Source organism: Protopterus annectens, chromosome 1.part1 (assembly GCF_019279795.1).
Source record: "Protopterus annectens isolate FY-2018-M chromosome 1.part1, PAN1.0, whole genome shotgun sequence".
NCBI classification, from domain to species: Eukaryota; Metazoa; Chordata; order Ceratodontiformes; family Protopteridae; genus Protopterus; species Protopterus annectens.
In genome coordinates this window covers 1820483045-1820497106 of record NC_056726.1, presented here as the reverse complement: position 1 = coordinate 1820497106, position 14062 = coordinate 1820483045, and the positions used below count along the sequence as shown (strand labels likewise).

General features: G+C 36.0%; 1 protein-coding gene across 3 annotated transcripts in view; it reads left to right on the top strand.

The window, feature by feature from the left end:
* The window catches only part of LOC122812449 (cyclic GMP-AMP synthase-like), a 397692-nt gene that overhangs the window by 118095 nt on the left and 265535 nt on the right, over window positions 1-14062 (top strand). The window lies entirely within an intron of this gene.

Genomic DNA, 14062 nt, shown 5'->3' with positions numbered 1-14062 from the left:
CACCCCCAACAGGCCACAGGATGGCATCAAGTAAGTGATGAAGCATTCTCAAGACAAGATGCCTGAGATACTCCCACTGTGCCCACAGTTGGTCCCTGTAGCTGTTATACATAAAGTCACATATACCTTGGCATTCACTGGGATAGGTACTGCATGACTCCCACAGGCCTGCAGATGAGGCTAACACATGTCTATGATCTCTTGCATGTTGTCCCTATCAACTGTCAGTGTTGTGGTGTGTATAAAATGTTAAGCATGGACAGATGACATAGTACCACCAAGCATAATGATGTATATGACCATGGCTCATAGCAGCAAAAAAAGCTTCTTGCAGATACACATTAGCTGATGCTGTAGCAATCCCTAACATATTTTCAAACTTCACAGTCATGTACATGATTTAGCTGCATATATAAACTTAGAGTTCTGCTTTGCACATTTTATATATTTGTGAATCACTTTACCACTGTGATTTGCCTCATCTGCATACACAGAGCTTGTCATTTTACTAATGTTGTTAAAAGCCATCTGATTATACAGCCATTAGCAGATACCACAGCCAGCTCTGCTACTCAGCATTCACCACCGGCAGTATATGTGTCTCTGAATGCCACATACCTTGCACATGGCCGCTCATTATCCAAAATTGTTTACCTCAATGTGGCTAAGTTTTATTAATCCCAGGGCATGTGCTTTTTTTTTCCGCAGTTTAGCAAAGTCAATGTCAGTGTTTCAAAGGGTAGCATACTTGATTGTGGAACAAAAAGCTGTGTGTTCTATTCTCATACCAGGTAGATGAAATGCTGATACTGTAATGTAGCTTAACGAGGGGGCTCCACTCCCTCTCCACTGAGATGTTAAACCAAGGTTAGGTACCTTTGAGGTGTTTCCAACTGTTTGGTGAGATACACCCCAAATGGGCATTGTTTTCCATTATTGGTCTGAGAAGTGCTGAATACAAAAGGACAGTAACCTGTTTTGATCGTGATGCTATTTTCTTGGCAAACAGCTGCACCAAGAAGACAAATTTCCTGACAATTTTTGATATGGTGGTGAAACAGGGAATTTTCAAGGCGCTTTGGTCTCTATCTATATTTTCATTTTTGAAGTGGGATATTGTCAATGCTATACGCTGTAGGAATGGTCTGTCTGCCAAATCTAACAATATTGCATTTTTTAGCATTTAATTTAAGCCAATTTTCAATTCATCAGACATTTATAAGTGTACGAAATAGAATAAAAACGGTGTAGGACACTGCTAAACTATATCACTTTTATTGCATAAAAACACTAGATAAAACACAAGATGAGCGCTTTCGGGATATTCCCTTCATCAGATACAATCAGAAACAGTCAATGAAAAACCCGCCTATTTTGGAGGGTGGGTTTCACAGGAATCACATCATTAAGCCCTGGTTTCCTACTAGCCAGCAGCTCAATTATCCACCTGGATTCAGTTAACTCTGTTAAGTGCTTCAGATTGCCTCCTCTATTATTCACCTTAACATTTACAATGGCCCTAAAAGTAAAACTATGGGTAGGATAGTCCATCACATGACTACTTAAGGCATTATTTATATCATTATTCCTTATACAGGATAAATGTTGCAAAATCCTTTGCTTAAACATTTGATTGGTCTTACCCACATAAAACTGGGGCATTGGACACATTCTGCCAGATTATTACAGAGAGGTTACCAGGGTAAGGTGGTGGATAGGGTTATAGATCATAGCAGAAGTTTTCGTAATACCAAGTATAAACCTTGGATAGAACGTGATACACCGAACACTGCCACCCCTACAGGTGATTCGAAGAAGCAATATGGTCCTGAATTAATGCTCACTTACAGTGGGAATGTTGGTGATGTTTGTGAGATTGTTCGTAAAAATTGGAACATTTTAATGGGTGATGAATGTATAAGTAGAGTAGTAGGCACATATCCTAGATTTAGGTACAAGAGGAATAAAAACCTCAAGGACCTACTTTGTAGAGAGAAAATAAATGAAAATAAAACAACAGTTACATCAACAGGAACAGCCCCTTGTGGAGGTTGTAAAGCCTGTTCATATATAAAGAGATCATCTGATTTTGAACACCCAGTTACACATCGGAAGTTCATTTTTCCAGGCAGAGCAACATGTCGTACCACAGATATTGTTTATCTGGCAGAATGTGTCCAATGCCCCAGTTTTTATGTGGGTAAGACCAATCAAATGTTTAAGCAAAGGATTTTGCAACATTTATCCTGTATAAGGAATAATGATATAAATAATGCCTTAAGTAGACATGTGATGGACTATCCTACCCATAGTTTTACTTTTAGGGCCATTGTAAATGTTAAGGTGAATAATAGAGGAGGCAATCTGAAGCACTTAACAGAGTTAACTGAATCCAGGTGGATAATTGAGCTGCTGGCTAGTAGGAAACCAGGGCTTAATGATGTGATTCCTGTGAAACCCACCCTCCAAAATAGGCGGGTTTTTCATTGACTGTTATTGGCTATTCATCATTTTAAAAAGTGTTTGTTTTATGAGAACAGTATCTGATGAAGGGAATATCCCGAAAGCGCTCATCTTGTGTTTTATCTAGTGTTTTTATGCAATAAAAGTGATATAGTTTAGCAGTGTCCTACACCGTTTTTATTCTATTTCGTAGGCTGGTTCGAGTGTTAGGACTTTGGTGCAGTATTGGATTTTTACTTCTACATTTATAAGTGTAAGTTCCTGCTGGAGGGCTTCTGTGTCAGAGCAGGATTTGATAATGACTCCAGTTTGCAGTCATCTGCAAACTGGATTAACCATTGGTCTTACTTTTTAGTCTGTAGGTCAGAGAAGTAAATACCAAACAAAAGTAGTCTCAACACTGAGCCTCGTGGGACACCATTGGTCATCTTCATATTCTGTGATGCTGCCCCCACCACCAGCACCTTGTGGGATCTGTGTTTTAGCTAATTTGCTATCAGTCTTGTCAAATAAGGATCTATTTGTAGCACATTTAATTTAGTAATTATACCAACATGGGGGATTGTGTCAAAGTAAGCTGCACTGTCTGCTACACTCCAAACTCAGTGCCCCTGACTGCAGCCTGACTTAGCGGAGCTGGCTACACAATCTACCCACAATATCTGGTATAAGTCTATTTTTGTTATTTTATTTGAATATATTGTTCTAGTTGTACCATGATATGGTATTTTTCAAAATCTTGCAGCAACAATGTTTGTTGTTTTTTCTTTACTAAAAGGAGAGGGATCCAGATTGCTTCTATGCTTCGGACAGCTTTAGACGGCGACATTTGTATTTATCTGTGGGACTAAATATCTCATTAAGGGTAGTTTTACTTGTGACAGCCAAGGCATGGTTTATTTGGCTACTTGCCGTCAATGCTCTCCTTTTATTTAGGAAAACTGAGCGTCCATTTAAACAAAGTATATATGAACATCTTTATAATATTGCCAGGAATATCAGTACTAATGCCTTGGCTAGGCTCATAGCTGAGTGTCAGTCCCATAGTTTCCAATTTATTGTTGTTGATCATGTATGCAAAAATCTTCAAGGTGGCCCATGGCAGCTTAAACTCGAGGAACGTTAATTAATGTGGCAATTGCAGACTAATGCATATATTTATCCTGGATTAAATGAAGCATGTTCCATCAAATGCCTGTTAAAATTAAAGGCATTAGATAGGTAAAACATGGTTAAAGTATATATTTTTAAAAGATTCATAGTTCATAGATTAGTACTAAGCTAACTGCCCTTGCGAGCCATATTAAGCCTAGCCAGTTATCCCTTGTGAGACTCAAACCCTGCACCTTGTGCTTATAAGGCAAACACCTTAACCATTAGGCCACCCTCCCAACCCTTTTGAATATGTGGAAAATATATATACAGATATATATAAAAATAGCTAAAATGAGCTATTAGCTAAAATTATTTTTATGTTCTAAGAGTGGGATGAAGTGAATTTTCTACATATTATTTGTTCTCATTTTAATTTGAATATTTATGTTTGTATTTGGATGGCTTTCATATTATGCATTGAATGGGATTTTGAGAATGTTTCTTTAAACAGTGTCCTGTTCGTGATTGATTAAGTTGATGACTAATTTGTTGCTTAAATTGGTTCAATTATGTAGTCTTTTTAAGGCATTGATAGCTGGGTAATGTCTGAAGAAGTACATAAGAATTTTTGTATGAAAGCGCTCACAATAAATTGCTTAAACATTTGATTGGTCTTACCCACATAAAACTGGGGCATTGGACACATTCTGCCAGATTATTACAGAGAGGTTACCAGGGTAAGGTGGTGGATAGGGTTATAGATCATAGCAGAAGTTTTCGTAATACCAAGTATAAACCTTGGATAGAACGTGATACACGAACACTGCCACCCCTACAGGTGATTCGAAGAAGCAATATGGTCCTGAATTAATGCTCACTTACAGTGGGAATGTTGGTGATGTTTGTGAGATTGTTCGTAAAAATTGGAACATTTTAATGGGTGATGAATGTATAAGTAGAGTAGTAGGCACATATCCTAGATTTAGGTACAAGAGGAATAAAAACCTCAAGGACCTACTTTGTAGAGAGAAAATAAATGAAAATAAAACAACAGTTACATCAACAGGAACAGCCCCTTGTGGAGGTTGTAAAGCCTGTTCATATATAAAGAGATCATCTGATTTTGAACACCCAGTTACACATCGGAAGTTCATTTTTCCAGGCAGAGCAACATGTCGTACCACAGATATTGTTTATCTGGCAGAATGTGTCCAATGCCCCAGTTTTTATGTGGGTAAGACCAATCAAATGTTTAAGCAAAGGATTTTGCAACATTTATCCTGTATAAGGAATAATGATATAAATAATGCCTTAAGTAGACATGTGATGGACTATCCTACCCATAGTTTTACTTTTAGGGCCATTGTAAATGTTAAGGTGAATAATAGAGGAGGCAATCTGAAGCACTTAACAGAGTTAACTGAATCCAGGTGGATAATTGAGCTGCTGGCTAGTAGGAAACCAGGGCTTAATGATGTGATTCCTGTGAAACCCACCCTCCAAAATAGGCGGGTTTTTCATTGACTGTTATTGGCTATTCATCATTTTAAAAAGTGTTTGTTTTATGAGAACAGTATCTGATGAAGGGAATATCCCGAAAGCGCTCATCTTGTGTTTTATCTAGTGTTTTTATGCAATAAAAGTGATATAGTTTAGCAGTGTCCTACACCGTTTTTATTCTATTTCGTAGGCTGGTTCGAGTGTTAGGACTTTGGTGCAGTATTGGATTTTTACTTCTACATTTATAAGTGTAAGTTCCTGCTGGAGGGCTTCTGTGTCAGAGCAGGATTTGATAATGACTCCAGTTTGCAGTCATCTGCAAACTGGATTAACCATTGGTCTTACTTTTTAGTCTGTAGGTCAGAGAAGTAAATACCAAACAAAAGTAGTCTCAACACTGAGCCTCGTGGGACACCATTGGTCATCTTCATATTCTGTGATGCTGCCCCCACCACCAGCACCTTGTGGGATCTGTGTTTTAGCTAATTTGCTATCAGTCTTGTCAAATAAGGATCTATTTGTAGCACATTTAATTTAGTAATTATACCAACATGGGGGATTGTGTCAAAGTAAGCTGCACTGTCTGCTACACTCCAAACTCAGTGCCCCTGACTGCAGCCTGACTTAGCGGAGCTGGCTACACAATCTACCCACAATATCTGGTATAAGTCTATTTTTGTTATTTTATTTGAATATATTGTTCTAGTTGTACCATGATATGGTATTTTTCAAAATCTTGCAGCAACAATGTTTGTTGTTTTTTCTTTACTAAAAGGAGAGGGATCCAGATTGCTTCTATGCTTCGGACAGCTTTAGACGGCGACATTTGTATTTATCTGTGGGACTAAATATCTCATTAAGGGTAGTTTTACTTGTGACAGCCAAGGCATGGTTTATTTGGCTACTTGCCGTCAATGCTCTCCTTTTTATTTAGGGAAAACTGAGCGTCCATTTAAACAAAGTATATATGAACATCTTTATAATATTGCCAGGAATATCAGTACTAATGCCTTGGCTAGGCTCATAGCTGAGTGTCAGTCCCATAGTTTCCAATTTATTGTTGTTGATCATGTATGCAAAAATCTTCAAGGTGGCCCATGGCAGCTTAAACTCGAGGAACGTTAATTAATGTGGCAATTGCAGACTAATGCATATATTTATCCTGGATTAAATGAAGCATGTTCCATCAAATGCCTGTTAAAATTAAAGGCATTAGATAGGTAAAACATGGTTAAAGTATATATTTTTTAAAAAGATTCATAGTTCATAGATTAGTACTAAGCTAACTGCCCTTGCGAGCCATATTAAGCCTAGCCAGTTATCCCTTGTGAGACTCAAACCCTGCACCTTGTGCTTATAAGGCAAACACCTTAACCATTAGGCCACCCTCCCAACCCTTTTGAATATGTGGAAAATATATATACAGATATATATAAAAATAGCTAAAATGAGCTATTAGCTAAAATTATTTTTATGTTCTAAGAGTGGGATGAAGTGAATTTTCTACATATTATTTGTTCTCATTTTAATTTGAATATTTATGTTTGTATTTGGATGGCTTTCATATTATGCATTGAATGGGATTTTGAGAATGTTTCTTTAAACAGTGTCCTGTTCGTGATTGATTAAGTTGATGACTAATTTGTTGCTTAAATTGGTTCAATTATGTAGTCTTTTTAAGGCATTGATAGCTGGGTAATGTCTGAAGAAGTACATAAGAATTTTTGTATGAAAGCGCTCACAATAAATTGTGTGGTTTTACCTTTCCGCCTTTGTTTTTTTTTTACAGTTTAAGTTTTGGATCCTTTAGCTTTAGACCCTTAAACAAGTGTTGTTGCTAGTAGCCAGCATTCTCATTGAACTTTTCATGGTTTATTGAGTTGATGTGATAGTGTTTTTGTATGGCTATGCTCACTTGCTACAATCTGCTGTACTCCAAACTGAATGCTCCTAATTGTGACCTGAATTGTTGGATTTAACTGCACCACTTAGCCCACAAGGTCTGAGATGTCTGATTTTTTCATATTATTTGAGTAGACAGTGTTACCAGTACCTTGACAGTGTACTTTAAGTAATCTTGCAGTGAAATTGTATTTTTTTCTCTAGTGAGAGGATATGGCTCTTTATAGGCTTCTAATTGCATTAGACCTTTAAACAAATGTTGTTGCTATTGGCCAATGTGCTTTTTAAGCACTGGGTTTACTGAGTTACTATATAACTGATGTTAATTGCTCTTAGTTGTGTGCTTTACTATTGCTGTGCACAGTTAGTAGTGTACTGCTTTACTGCTACTAGTTACATATCACTAGCTGCATATAAAGGTACCCTCACATATGTATAACAGCATACATGCGTTTTATGTACACAAAGGTACCCTCATAAATCTGTGGAGTACAATATGCATGCACTTTGTACACAATAAATTACACTCAGAAATCTGTGTAATATAACGTACATGCACTTAATATATACAAAGATACTCTATTAAAGCTGTGTAGTAAAATGTGCATGCACCCTACATACACAAAGGTACCTGGATTCCCTCATAGACCTGTATAGTACAACATATGTGCATTCTGTATATACAGGGCTACCCAGAGAAATCTGCATAGTACAATCTACATGAAATTTATGTTTGCAATGATGCTGTCATAAATCCTTGTGGTAAAGTGATTCTGCACCTTATATACAGTAAGGCATCCTCATAAATCTTTGTAGTACAATATGCATAATGCACTTTATACACACTGTGTTAGATTCATGAATCAGTGTAGTACCACACGCATGCACTTTATACACACTGCGTTAGACTCATGAATCAGTGTAGTACAACACGCATGCACTTTATACACACTGTGTTAGACTCATAAATCAGTGTAGTACAACATGCACGTACTTTATGCACACTGTTAGACTCAAGAATCAGTGTAGTACAACACGCATGCACTTTATACAGACTGTGTTAGACTCATGAATCAGTGTAGTACAACACGCATGGACTTTATATACACTATGTCAGACTCATGAATCAGTGTAGAACAACATGCATGCACTTTATACACACTGTGTTAGACTCATGAATCAGTGTAGTACAACATGCCTGTACTTTATACACACTGTGTTAGACTTGTGAATTAGTGTAGAACTCCATACATGCTCTTTATAGTCATAATACTATCCTCCATACCTCTCAACTGTCCAGAGTTTTGCAGAATGTCCAGATGTTTTACTCATATTTTTGGTCTATTTCTCATAAAATCTGTGGTTTTCTGTAAAATCACTGGGATTATCTGACGACTGAAGTCATTAAATAATGACATACATTTGAATTTCAGACTTCAAATCCTTCAGAAAATGTATGCTAATACAAGCCCTGTTACTCTAGCAACTTTCTAAGTTTATAAGAGCAATATTTAAAATCTGTCCCTATTTTTGGTCCTTTGTCCACCATTTTGTCAAGCTTTGTCCAGATTTCTTGCACTAAAATGTTTTGAGGTATAGTAACCTCTTAATCCTGTGTTGTACAGTGTGAATGCACTTTATATATCCTATGTTACCCTCAGAAGTCTATGTAATACAGTGCACACAAATGACAGGAATATACCTGTGTTGCAATTATCACTCCCCCAGGTAACATTATATTAATAAGTCATGGGACAGTCACATTATGGGAGAGAGATGCACCATGGGACCTCTGTCTAGTGTTTGCCTGCCCCCCTCTAATAATGTTCTAAGTCCATTATTGTACCTGGGTCACCTGAATGGAATGAGAAGGATGTAGGTGCATCAGTACACTACCACAGGGCTGAAGTATTTTCACGAATAACTGTAGAAATGAGTATTTCAGATTATTCACCAGAATCACATAGGACAGTCCCTAGTAAATGTGCACTGTTTGCTGTCTCTCTAAATATACACAGAATAAACTTCTTTTTTCAGCCAGCTGTACTTATCTACCTCATTTGGAATTAATACCTTAGAAATCAATCTCAGTTTATTAAAGATGATATATATTAATAAAAGTAAATTTATTCTGAGAGCTCTGAGAGATTCACAACAACAATACCACTGTAACCTGTACAACAAAATGAAATTAATATTTTTAAAAGGAGATAAGACGTGGTTATTGCAAGGTTGATGAAACCATTTTTTGCTGGAATACCCACTTTTAATTTGTAGACCTTGTCCTATTTAAATCTCATCCATTCTCTTCTGTAGTCCTCAGATTGCTAGCTATTGAAGATACTATCTGGAGCTATTAAAAGAGCTTTAGAGCCTTTTCTTGCAGAGGCCCTAAGTTCTGCAATACCGTTCTAAAAAACTAAATGGAGTCAGTGATGATCATCTGTGTTTTTAAGGTGCAACTTAGGTCACATTTCCTATACATGTAGCAGTATTTAATAAAGTCCAAAAATAGGCTCTTCAAGACCACTGGTACAGCAAAGTTCTTTTTTATCGTAAGGCAAAGTGGAAAGTAAAAATACTTCTAAAATAATGTTAAAAGCATATAAACACTATATGTTCACTGTGTTTTCGTCAATAATGACTTCTTCAGATGTATATTAAATCTAACATAACCCAAATATTTCATAGTACCCTTAATCAATGAACCATCAATAACGTTGAAAAATCATTTAACACCAATTATTCACTTAATATACCCCTTATTTAAAGTTCTGTAATATTTTCTTTTATTTTTAAAGGAAAAAAACATGCTAAATTGTCAAAACATTAAAATAAATGCAAAAACCTCTTAAAGCAACATCTCGTGTCAATAGCACCATCTAGTGTCATAATTTAAATATTGTTGATTGATGATGCTTAAAAACTCCAAATTTACTGTATACAGTTAAAAGTATATATAAAAGTATGTAAAGAATTAATCTATAAAAACTGGGACATGACAATGTGTCTTATTCTATTTTACAATATTCAATCTCATTCCTACAATTTTGCTGCCCTCAACTTAAGTACTGGGGCTAGAGAGTCCTGGGGGTTTATAGGCTTCCAACAAAATCTGCCAATAAATCTCCCTGTATTCTAATCTGGTTTCCCATGGTCACCCTCTCACGTGAAAAGGAATAGCTTGTAAAACAAAGAATAAAAACCCTGCCCTGGAATAATTTAAAGTGTGTTTGTATAAGGCATTCCTTAAGTTTTTTTATCTGGATGTCATGTACACGTTCATACACTTCTCTTTAATTTTCTTTCTGTCTTGCCCACATAGAAAGCTGGACACTGATTACACTTAGCTATGTAAACCACTCCACTGGTGTCACAAGTGTAGTATGATTTCCCTTCAATATTCCTGTCCCTAGCTTTCAAATTAATAGTATCCTTATTAATAATATATTTACATTGTGGGCAAGTTCCACATTTATTTGTTCCCCTCTTATTTCTATTGGTATTTTTAACCTTATTCTTCTCCATTAATTCCTTCATGTTGGATCATCTCTTGTAAATAATCTTAAAGGGAGTGTCAAAAATCTTTAAATCTGACAAACTCGCAAACCTTTGCCATTCCTTTCCATTATATTACTAATTACTCTAGAATCACCATTAAATTCTGTAACAAAGGCATGTCTGTAACTAATGCCCTCATTCACCCATGGGTCCAAGTTCATCTTGAGGCCATTCACCCTATTGTTTGCTTCATGGATAACATCCACTTCTAGGATAGGTGAAAAACCTGTTGTTCCTACCCTACAAAACTTCCTTATATATTTTTTCTATCATTTCTGAGGGATATCCTCTTTCTAGGAACATCCCTTTCCACATAACACATTCTCCTTCAAAATCCAAATCATGGGAGGTTATCCTACCAATACGAACAAACTGCCCCTTTATTATACCTATTTTTTGGTGGTAGGGATGGACACTAGTGTAATGTAAAAAAGAGTTGGAATAAGTTTCTTTTCTATATACTCTAGACCTAAGTGTATCCTCATGTTTATACAATGTTACATCCAAGTAATGTAACACTTCACAGTCAATATGAAAGTAAAACGTAGAAAACTAATGGTACCAGCTATATTTTATAAATTCTACAAATCTGTCTTCTGTATCAACCCAAAGGATGACAATGTCATCCAAAAACCTCTTATATAGGATCCAACTATCTTTAAATCTTAAATTCAAAATATATAGATGTTCCCACATCATTAAAGTCATGTTGGCATACAAAGAGGCACATCTTGAGCCCATGGCCACTCCACTGATTTGTTTAAAAAATTCTCCCTCAAAGTACATGTAGTTATTTTTTAATACCATATGTATAAGTTCTAGGTGTACTCAAAACTCACTATGGCAATGGTCACCAAATCTAACCAAAGCCTCTTCAAACCAGGCAATGCCTTCTTCATGAGGGATACATCCAAAGAGATCTATTATATCTATAGTAATAAAGAGAATCTTAGGATTAACTAAAGAAGGTTTTACACACCTAAGGAAGTCCCAGGAATCCTTCAAAACCACTTTTTCCTTATTAAGGATGTTTTTCAACTTAACATCTAGGTATCTAGCCATGGGAGCAGTCACTGACCCCTCTGCTGATACTATGGGCCTTAATGGAGGATCTCTGAGATCTTTGTGTACCTTAGATATGCCAAAAATTGAAGGGACTCTAGGCTTTTCATTCTGTAAAAATGCTAAGGTTTCTAAATCAACAAGTCCTTCAAATAATAAATCTTTCAAAGCAACCTGTATCCATTTATATGCAATGTTAATTTTGTTTTTAGAAACCCTTACATATTTGTTGACATCATCTAGTAACTTCATCATCTTTGCCTTGTACTTGACTGTACTCATAAATACTGTCCCTCCACCTTTATCGTATTTCATAACTCTCAGAAACTTGTTACTGCTTAGATTTTCCAAAGTTTCCTTTTCTAATTTGGACAAATTTGAAACAAATTTATTCTCTAAAACACCCTCCTTAATTCTCTCTCCACAAAAACTTAAAAACTTTTTAACTGTGGATGTAGGGGTGGGTTATATAAACTCTTTCTTTTTAACATGTCACCAATATTACTCTATTATTTTTTAAATTTAACTCTAAATTCTTCTTCCTTAAAAACATTTTCAAATCTATAATTAATTTATTAATTTCACATTTCTTCCTTGGTATATAATTAAACCCCTTAGAAAGTAACCTAAAATGTATTTCTTTTACCTCTATCTCACTGTAATTAAATATATACTGTAACCTTTATAGGTCCATTGGTTGCCATCATTTATCTTATCCTGTGGTCCCTGTTTGGTTACTGTTTCCACCCCTCCATTGGTCATAATTGTATCATGGAGGCTCCCTGTTTCTTAATCTCTCTGACCTCCAAAGGGGGTATACTCTAAAGGGTCTTGGTAGTTAAATTGGGGTTCTGGGGCAACATGCTCATTGTCTTGTAAATGTTGACCCCCTTCTCTCCCATAATTTCCTCTAATGGTATTAAAAGCTTCCCCTTGTTCTTTCCTCCATGGTGATTCATGCCTTTCCTGGATTTAGGGTAGCAATTATTTAATGAATACTCTTTCCTGTCCGTCTGTAGGTTTTTCTTTTTTCTAAATATAATACTCTGACATTTCTTTTCCACATATTCTTTAACTTCAAAATATTTACTTTTATGTTCCTCCATAGTGAACAATAAATCATTAACTATCTTTTCATTAATAATCTCAGTTTGTCCGATTAATGTTTCCATTTCTTTTTCATTGTGCCTAATCAGGGCATGGAATATTTCCAGACCACTATTATCAAAAATTCTAATTAATTCTTTATAAAAATCAGAGCCCTCGATCCCATTATTTGGGTACTTCCACATTCTTAAACCCTTAGGAACAATGCCTATATCAGCACATTCCTTTAAATAACAATTATCAATGTTTAAAATCTTGTATTTAAACAGAAACTCCAGCCATTTCATTTTGTTAAGATAACTGTCATGACAATCGTTCACATAAATGTTTGGATCTCGTGGCTGGCTGTCATTATAACTGTATTTTTTAGTTAGCCAAGTATTAAGATCCAAATGGTCATTTAAATAGTTATTAGCACTACTGTCACCTTGTGCATCGTGTCCGGTTAAGGCTTCAGGTGCATGATGCTCGTCACTTGCATTTGCAATATTTCCTCCATTAAAAACTCGTGGTATTCTTTGAAAGTAACAATCCATGCCATGGTTTTCATCATCATTAGAGGAAGTTGCATTTCCCCTCTTTGAGGATTTATTACCTCGGACATCTGCATTAGCCAAGTGCCACACCTCCTGATTGCCTGGTAACAAGTTTCTCACCAACGATGTAGCAACAGAGCTGGAAATGGGCATCAAAAGTTCTACTAGCTGGGTTAGTTGTCCAATTAATTTCCTTAGATCTCTGATTTCTTCGTCGTCTTGTGCCATACTGTTCCTGGCCAAGTATTTTCACGAATAACTATAAAAATGAGTATTTCAAAGTATTCACCACAATCACATAGGACAGTCCCCAGTAAATGTGCACTGTTTGCTCTCTCTCTAAATATACACAGAATAAACTTCTTTCTTCAGCCAGATGTATTTATCTACTTCATTTGGAATTAATACCTCAGAAATCAATCTCAGATTATTAAAGATGATATATATTAATATAAGTACATTTATTCTGAGAGCTTCACAACAACACCACTGCAACCTGTACAACAAAATGAAATTAATATTTTTAAAAGGAGATGAGAAGTGGTCATTGCAAGGTTGGTGAAACCATTTTTTGCTGGAATACCCACTTTTAATTTGTAGACCTTGTCCTATTTAAATCTCATCCGTTCTCTTCTGTAGTCCTCAGATTGCTAGCTATTGAAGATGCTATCTGAGGCTTTTAAAAGAGCATTAGAGCCTTTTCTTGCAGAGGCCCTAAGTTCTGCAGTACCCTTCTAAAAAACTAAATGGAGTCAGCGATGATCATCTGTGTTCTTAAGGTGCCACTTGGGTCACGTTTCCTATATAGGTAGCAGTATTCGGTAAAGTATTTTTAG